Here is a 7,431-nt window from a genome sequence, read left to right as displayed (position 1 = left end):
CAAATAAATTATGGGCTTAGTACAAGAGCATAGCTATAAGGTAGCTTATATAAATTTATAATAAAATGATAATAGCTAGAATTTTTAAACAGTATGTGCCAAGTATTATGTCAAGTACTTAAGTATTTCTGAGAATTTGTGACTAATATTTGGCCACTTCCCATGATGGGAAACTGAAGCTCACGTTGAAAAATTTGAGCTACACACTGAGTAACAGGTGGAGCAGACATCAAATCCGGGTCTGTCCAGTAGGGGTAAACTAAACAATGAGCTGGAATTAAGGTAGGGTTTTAGAAAAAATCATTCTTTTCTGTCTTAACAAGTGACATTTTCAGGGCATAACAACATCACCTGTCTTCTTTCTCAGTTTGGCTGCCATAAAAAATGGACTGAAGTGGAAGAGTTGAGAGAAAATGGTCACTTGGATTATTTGTGTCCATAAATTCTCTTTTGAATTGGAGGACTCTACCTAAAAATCAAATTTGACTATTCATATTAACTTTATTTATTTACTGTTAACTGGATATTCTCATTCCCTTTTTTATACCACAAGCTTCCGAGAAAATATAAATGCATATTATACTATATATTTCAAAATTTCACAACTAAATATACAGATATTTTCCCAATGAAAGTGTGTCTCCACACAGAGTAGAAGTGTTAGAAAGCTGTTGATTTTAGTTGGAGACCTCGGGGTAACTTGAGCTTTGTTCCCTCACTGCAGTTCAGTGAGTTTACGAACACTGCTGAGTCCTTTGCCACAGCCAGGCTTGCTTTTCTCAGCAATCTGGGATTCTGCTGGAGAATGTATTGCTCAGTGAGATGCACATTCTGTCACAGTCTCCATGTTTTCTTCATTTATCCCTCTGATCCTTCAGAAATATGTTAGGCTTAAAAGAGTCTGCCCTTGAAAACAAGGCATAGCTTTCTAGGGCAAATTAGTAAGATTTCCTAAATTTTTTCATTTGATGATTCCTTTATCAATATGTTTGCATTTACATTGTATGGATATGAATATACATATACATATACATATAGAAATGTATAATTCTGCAGTGGGTTTATGTTTATTGCTATTCATTTCCTGATTTCTTATAAAAACTATTACCTACAGAGAGTACTATGACAAACTGCCCTATAAAGTACTACTGTTGATTTCCTCATTTTACCGACAAGGAAAATGAAGCCTAGAGTGGTTATGTGACTTGTCCAATGTCACTCAACTACCAAGTAACAGCTCAGATCTAAGTCCAGGATTTAAATGCACTTGGATTTAAATCCAGGCAATTTAGTTTCTGACCATGAGTCTGTAACGTACACTGAAAATCTTCCCGAGGTGCCACGCTGTCTGAATTCCCCCACCTCTCCCTCTCCAATCTTTCCGTTACTGGATCTACTCATGTCCTCTATTTGGAATCCAGACCTGTTCCAATTCTAAACAACCTCAGAAGGGTAAAAAATAGATATTTTTCAAAGCCATTCTCTGAGATGTACCCAAATTCCTAGTCATGGTAATTTAGGCAGAATTGCAGTATTGAGACACAGATCTGCTACACCCAAGGATGATGAATGCAGATCTTTTTTCCTTTTCTCCAGGTCTCCATTTCCTCTGCCTTCCTGGGTTTTGGTAAGTTTCACGTGTACAGCATAGTGGTTAGCCAATCATGTACTTTACAAAGCAGTGCCCTGATATTTCAAGTACCCACTTAGCACCATACACAGTTATTATAATATGATTTACTTTATTTCCTATGCTGTACTTTTTCTTTTCATTTTACTGTATTTTTATCTTTATTATATTTTTCCATTAATATTCAGTCATTATATCCTCCTCCCCACTGCAGCCACCACACTGTTGTCCATGTCCATGAGTCCTTTTCCCTTTTTGCTCAATCCCTCCACCCCGGAACCTCCCCCCACCATGAGCTGTCATCTGCTCTCCATCTATGATCTCGTCTTTTTAGTTTCCCAGCCATACCTCGGTCGTCCTCTAGGATCATTTTCCCAATAAGTTAGTGGGGTTTGAAACCTCGGTACGTTTCTGTCAACCTTCCTTTTTGGAGCCACACGCATAGCCCTACATGATCTCACACTCGAGTCACTGACTGGGGAACTGTCATCTGAACAGACTTAGAACAAAGATTTTGCCTACCTGACTTCTAAATCGGGAATCCTGCTTGGGAGAGAACACAGAGGACACTCAATTAAAATTGTTGATGTTCACAAAAGGTGAGCAATATTCCACTCAAACCAAAAAACATACTGAAGCAAAGTTTATTGATGGAATTATACAACTGCCCCCTCACCTAGCAACATTACATTATGGGCTGCATTTTTTGTCATAGTTTAAACACAAGTATATTTTATTACAAGACTATCTTTAGCCTTGCTTAAGGTTCTGTTTGCTCTGGCATCAGGAATGAACATTGAAAAGATAATTTGTATTTCTGGCCAATATTTTTTCTTCATTGTCTTTTGCGATATAATTGACATAGTATAAAATTCACTTTTTAAAAGTGTTTTCCAGTGGATTTTGGTATAATCATAGACCTGTGTAATCATTGTCAGTCTAGAATTCCAGACCATTTTCATCACTCCAAAAAGAAACCCCACTTCTGGTTTCTAGTATGGCTAGTAAGGAGCTTGGACTTTGTCCCCCACTTAAACAAGTAAAATGCTGAGCAAACTGAAAACCGAATGATTCTTCTGATACCTATCAGAGATGTGAGGTCATAAAACTAACTGCTGCCCCCAAATTAAGAGACAGGCAGATACAGAGAATCACGGTTTACCATAGCAGAAACTGCTAAGTGAAACCTCCATGGAAACAAGTGCTGGTGTAAAAAAACCTGAACTATAATTGACAAATTGGTGGAAGCCTGGCATGGACAAGGCTTTGAGTTAAAAATCTTAGGAGGACCCAGTCGTCGGGAGGGCCCCTTATTTTTACCTCTAGGAGCTTGACCAAGATTTTACAGTTGATTGACCAAGTTTTGACAAAATACATAAAAGCCAAATTTAAAGATCCACATAGATTAAAAGAAATAGTAACAAAAAAAATTAAAAAATGGGCAAAGGACCTAATGGATATTTTTTCAAAGAAGACATTCGCATGGCCGACAGGTGTATGAAAAGATGCTCCACATCGCTAATCATCAGGCAAATGCAAACCAAAACCACAATGAAATATCACCATGTTAGGATGTCTAATACCAAAAAGACAGAGGTAATCGTTGGCAAAGAGATGAAGAGAACCCTTGTATACTGTTTGTGGTTATGTAAATTGGTACATCCACTGTGGAAATAGTATGTAGTATTTCTTTCATAAGAAATTAAAAACAGAACTACCCTATGATCCCACTTCTGGGTATATATGCAAAGGAAATGATATCAGTATCTCAAAGAGATATCTGTACTCCAATATTCATTGCAGCATTATTCATAAAAACCAAGGTATGGAGCCAACGTAAGCATCCATCAATGGGTGAATGATAAAGATGATGAAATTCAGCCTTAAATATAAAGAGATCTTGTCATTTATGACAATGTGGTTGAAGGTTGAACCTGGAGGGCATAATATGCTGAGTGAAATAAGCCAGACAAATTCTTCATGGTATCAATTATGTGTGGAGTCTAAAAAAGAAAAAAGAAAAAAAAAGAACTTTTACAAAAAGAGAGGAGAAGAGTGACTGCCAGGGGCTGCAGGGTGAGGGAAGTTCAGGAAGAGGTTAGTGAAAGGGTACATACATTTTCAGTTTAAGATGAATTAAGTCTTAGGATCTAGTGTATAACATGGTGACTATAGTTGATACCACTGTATTGTAAAACTGAATTTTACTGAAAAAAAAGGGAGAACTTAAATATTCTGACAAAACAAGGAAGGGAAACATGAGGTGATGGAATGTTAATTCATTGCGGGAGTCCTTTTACAATGCATACATATATTAAAGTGTTAATTGTACACTTTAAACATCTCACAGTTTTATTTGTCAGTTATACCTCAATAAAGCTGAAAAAATAAACCAAAATACTGGTATCCTGATTTTATTTAAAGTGCTGTTAAGAAAGGCAAGAAAACTCAGTAGAAATATGGACTAAATATTTGAACTTCACAAAAAAAGAAATTGAAATTGTTGTTAAAAATATAAGAGTTATTCAGTGTCCTTAGTAATCAGGAAAAAGCAAATTCAAATTACAATAAGATGTCACTATACACCTGTAAGGCTAGCGAAAATGGGAATGGTGTGAGTCATGCACACTGCTGGCAGGACTGTGAATGGGTACAACTACTTTGGGAAACAGTTTAGGATTAGCTGGTAGAGTTGGAGATGTACATGTCTTACTATCCTGCAATTTCAGCCCTAAGAACAGAACTCACAAAATCTCTTGCCTATTTGGATTAGAATGCATTACATGTAAAAGAATGTCCACAGTATCAGTGCTTTTAAGTATCTCAATCTAGAAATAATCCAAATGTCCAAAGATGGTAGAGTGGATAAATAATCATAGCATATTTATAGACTAAAATATTTTATAGCAATAGAACAACAATAAACTCTGACTGTATTCTAAATCTTCCACAAATAATATTGAATAAATAGAAATAGACATATAATAATACATTTTGTATCATTCTACTCATGCGGACTTCCAAAAAACACCACAAAACTACTTCTTTAAAAACTTCACGCACAGCTGGGGAAACTACAGAGAAGCGATTACTGTAGAAGTCAGGGCGATGGTCACTTCGAGGCGGAGCGGAACGGGGTCCGGACGCAACACTGAGTAGAGGGCGTCTCGGAGTGTAGCATACTTTATTTCTCATCCTGGGTGTTCTCTTTATAATTATTCCTTATGTTATTCAGTTATACTTAATGTCCTTTTCTGTATGGGTGTAGCATGTTACAATTTTGAAAAAGCTAAAATATAGCTATGTGTGGGTCAGGTGGCCGCTTGAAGCATCAGGGGGAAACGCTGTGAACCGCATGTTTTCTGCCCACGCGCTGTACGTCTGAAACGAACACAGAATGGTCTTGAACGTAGACTACCATTGGGGGGAAAAAGGAATAAAAAGGAGCCTACTTAAACAGACAGCCTCACATAAATACCATCGAATTGGAATATCATAAGAATTTGGGAGTAAGAATTGACAAAAATCACATAGGTTGGGTTTAATAACGAAATGGTGTATATGTATGTATAATTTTAGAAACTACCAAATGTGTGATTTTTTTGTTGCTACATGGTGGGAAGTGGCTGGTGATTCTGAAGCTGCTTTGTCTGTTACAATAAAACATTTCAGACAATGATCACTAGAAATTACAAAACGACAATGCAGCTTGGCTGCTGGTGGAACTAACAATGAAGAGCTTGCAGGCAAGGCATGAGGAGGGAGATTTTCATTAATCAGCATGTTTATTTTAGTATACATAACACTCCCACAACTTCCTGTGTCCAAAGTCTATTATCGATAATTTCTATGGGTGATACATCTTCTAAGACTCTGCTTCTTTCTTTCTTTGTTGTCTTGGGTATTTAGGAAAGGGTTTTCATTTAGTTCTGGCTGATTCTCACATGAATCTTTTTGCAAGAAAACTGACAAAATGGATAAACCAATAAATTCTTACTAAAACACAAAAAAATAAAAAATAAAACCATGGGCAGCATGGAAACAGGTTTGATCATAAAACCAGGAGCACACTATGTCGGAACTAAAGCGTACTTACACATTAAATGAGAACATTATGAACAAGTTCCCAGAAAATAGAGCCATCACAATAACGTAAATGGAAACCAGACCTGATCGAATTGGACACTTAGGAGTATCCTTCACCCTTCATCATCCAGGGAAATAGAAAAGAACTAAATTACAAATAGAGGTGTTCTTTTCAGCACCTCTGACTTTCCCTTTTTGCCTAGAGCTGTTCTCCCTTTTTATTCTAATTATTGGGTCATGGTCCAAACCAAAAAAAAAAAATGACTTTTCTGAAGTAAGAGCAGATTTTAGCTCTTCAACTGAGAGCAACAGCCAACTCTATTTAACACTTAACATCTATCAAGTGCCTTACATATTTTATTTCCTTTAATCTTCATAAAATTTCATAAGATAGGCAATATTATGCTCCCCATTCCATAGGGGGGCGGAAAACTGAGGCTCAGAGGAAGTGAGTATTTGTACCCAGCAAACCAGAGTCAGAAGGCAGTCCCAGGGGCCTGGCTCCGGAGGCCACAACTAAACCACTACATCATAGGAGATGACAATGCCCTCCCATCAGTGAAGAGTTCCGAGAGACCCCACAGAACTCGCTGACAGTTCTGGAAATGCATCAGAGGCACTACTTTAATAACAACCACTAGGGCAGTGCCTAGACAGCATCCTTAACATCCGGGAGAAATTTTGACAGATTTTAGAAGCACATAATTTAGTCCCAGAAATTTTATCCAGGAAGTCTATCAGAGCAGATGAAGGATCAGAAAATTTTCTAGAAGCCTAATAGAGCAATGGCAAGACTTTCAATTACAAAAGCTTCTAAAAGCTTAATGTTGTCTTACCCTCAATTCTGCCTTGATCCCCCTAGGCGATAGTCTCATGTCCCCTGTCATTGCCCTTGTCACATTAGATGCCATTTGTTTAGGTTTCTCTTCTCTCTATTAAAAATTTTGAAAACCAGTAAAGCAAGGAACATGAATTCTTACATCTCCAGTACCTGGCACAGAATCTAGAATGTAGCAGAAAAAAATAACTATTTCTAGAATCCAGGATTAAGCAATAATATAACAGTGCTTAAATTAAGCACTAGAATGTGTTAGGTGCAATAGAGGATAATTTTTGTACATTATCACACTTACTCCTCACAAGAATTTAATGAGGTGAAACACTTGCATTAGCCTTATCCTCAAGCATATAATTACAGGCTCAGGTTTAACAGCAAGGAACTAGCTCAGAGTCATATGGTGAAGTTAGAATTCAAACTCAGCACTGTCTGATTCCGGTGATTTCCCTCTCAAATTCTCTACTGCCCTGTTTTCATGTCTCAAAATTCGTGACTTTTATTTAAAAAGGTGAGTCATATTTAACTCATAGATTCTCTTTTTCATATAATGTTATGGTAATGTTCACTGTTTAGGCTAGTGTGTGTAAATATGCCTTTTCAAATATCTTTAGTTTTCTAGATGGATGAGTCCTTCAGAGTTAGACCCTTCGACCCCGTGCAGCCGTCTTCCATAAGCACACGCGCGGGGGCACGAATAACGCCTGTTCTTGCTGGACGGCCACGACTGAAGGGCTGAGTAGTGAGAGCGAGCTCCTGCTGCTTGTGTACTAGATATTAAAATATAATGGCAGTGGAGTTGTAGAAAACACAAATTATTCTTCTGAAATATAGTCACTTCATTTTTAATAGTCCTCATTGGCCTTAATATAATCTCTAT

Source organism: Phyllostomus hastatus, unplaced genomic scaffold (assembly GCF_019186645.2).
Source record: "Phyllostomus hastatus isolate PE091 unplaced genomic scaffold, TTU_PhHast_1.1 phas_contig_159, whole genome shotgun sequence".
NCBI lineage: Eukaryota > Metazoa > Chordata > Mammalia > Chiroptera > Phyllostomidae > Phyllostomus > Phyllostomus hastatus.
The sequence above is the reverse complement of the archived record's forward strand: the minus strand, read 5'-3'. Positions refer to the sequence as shown.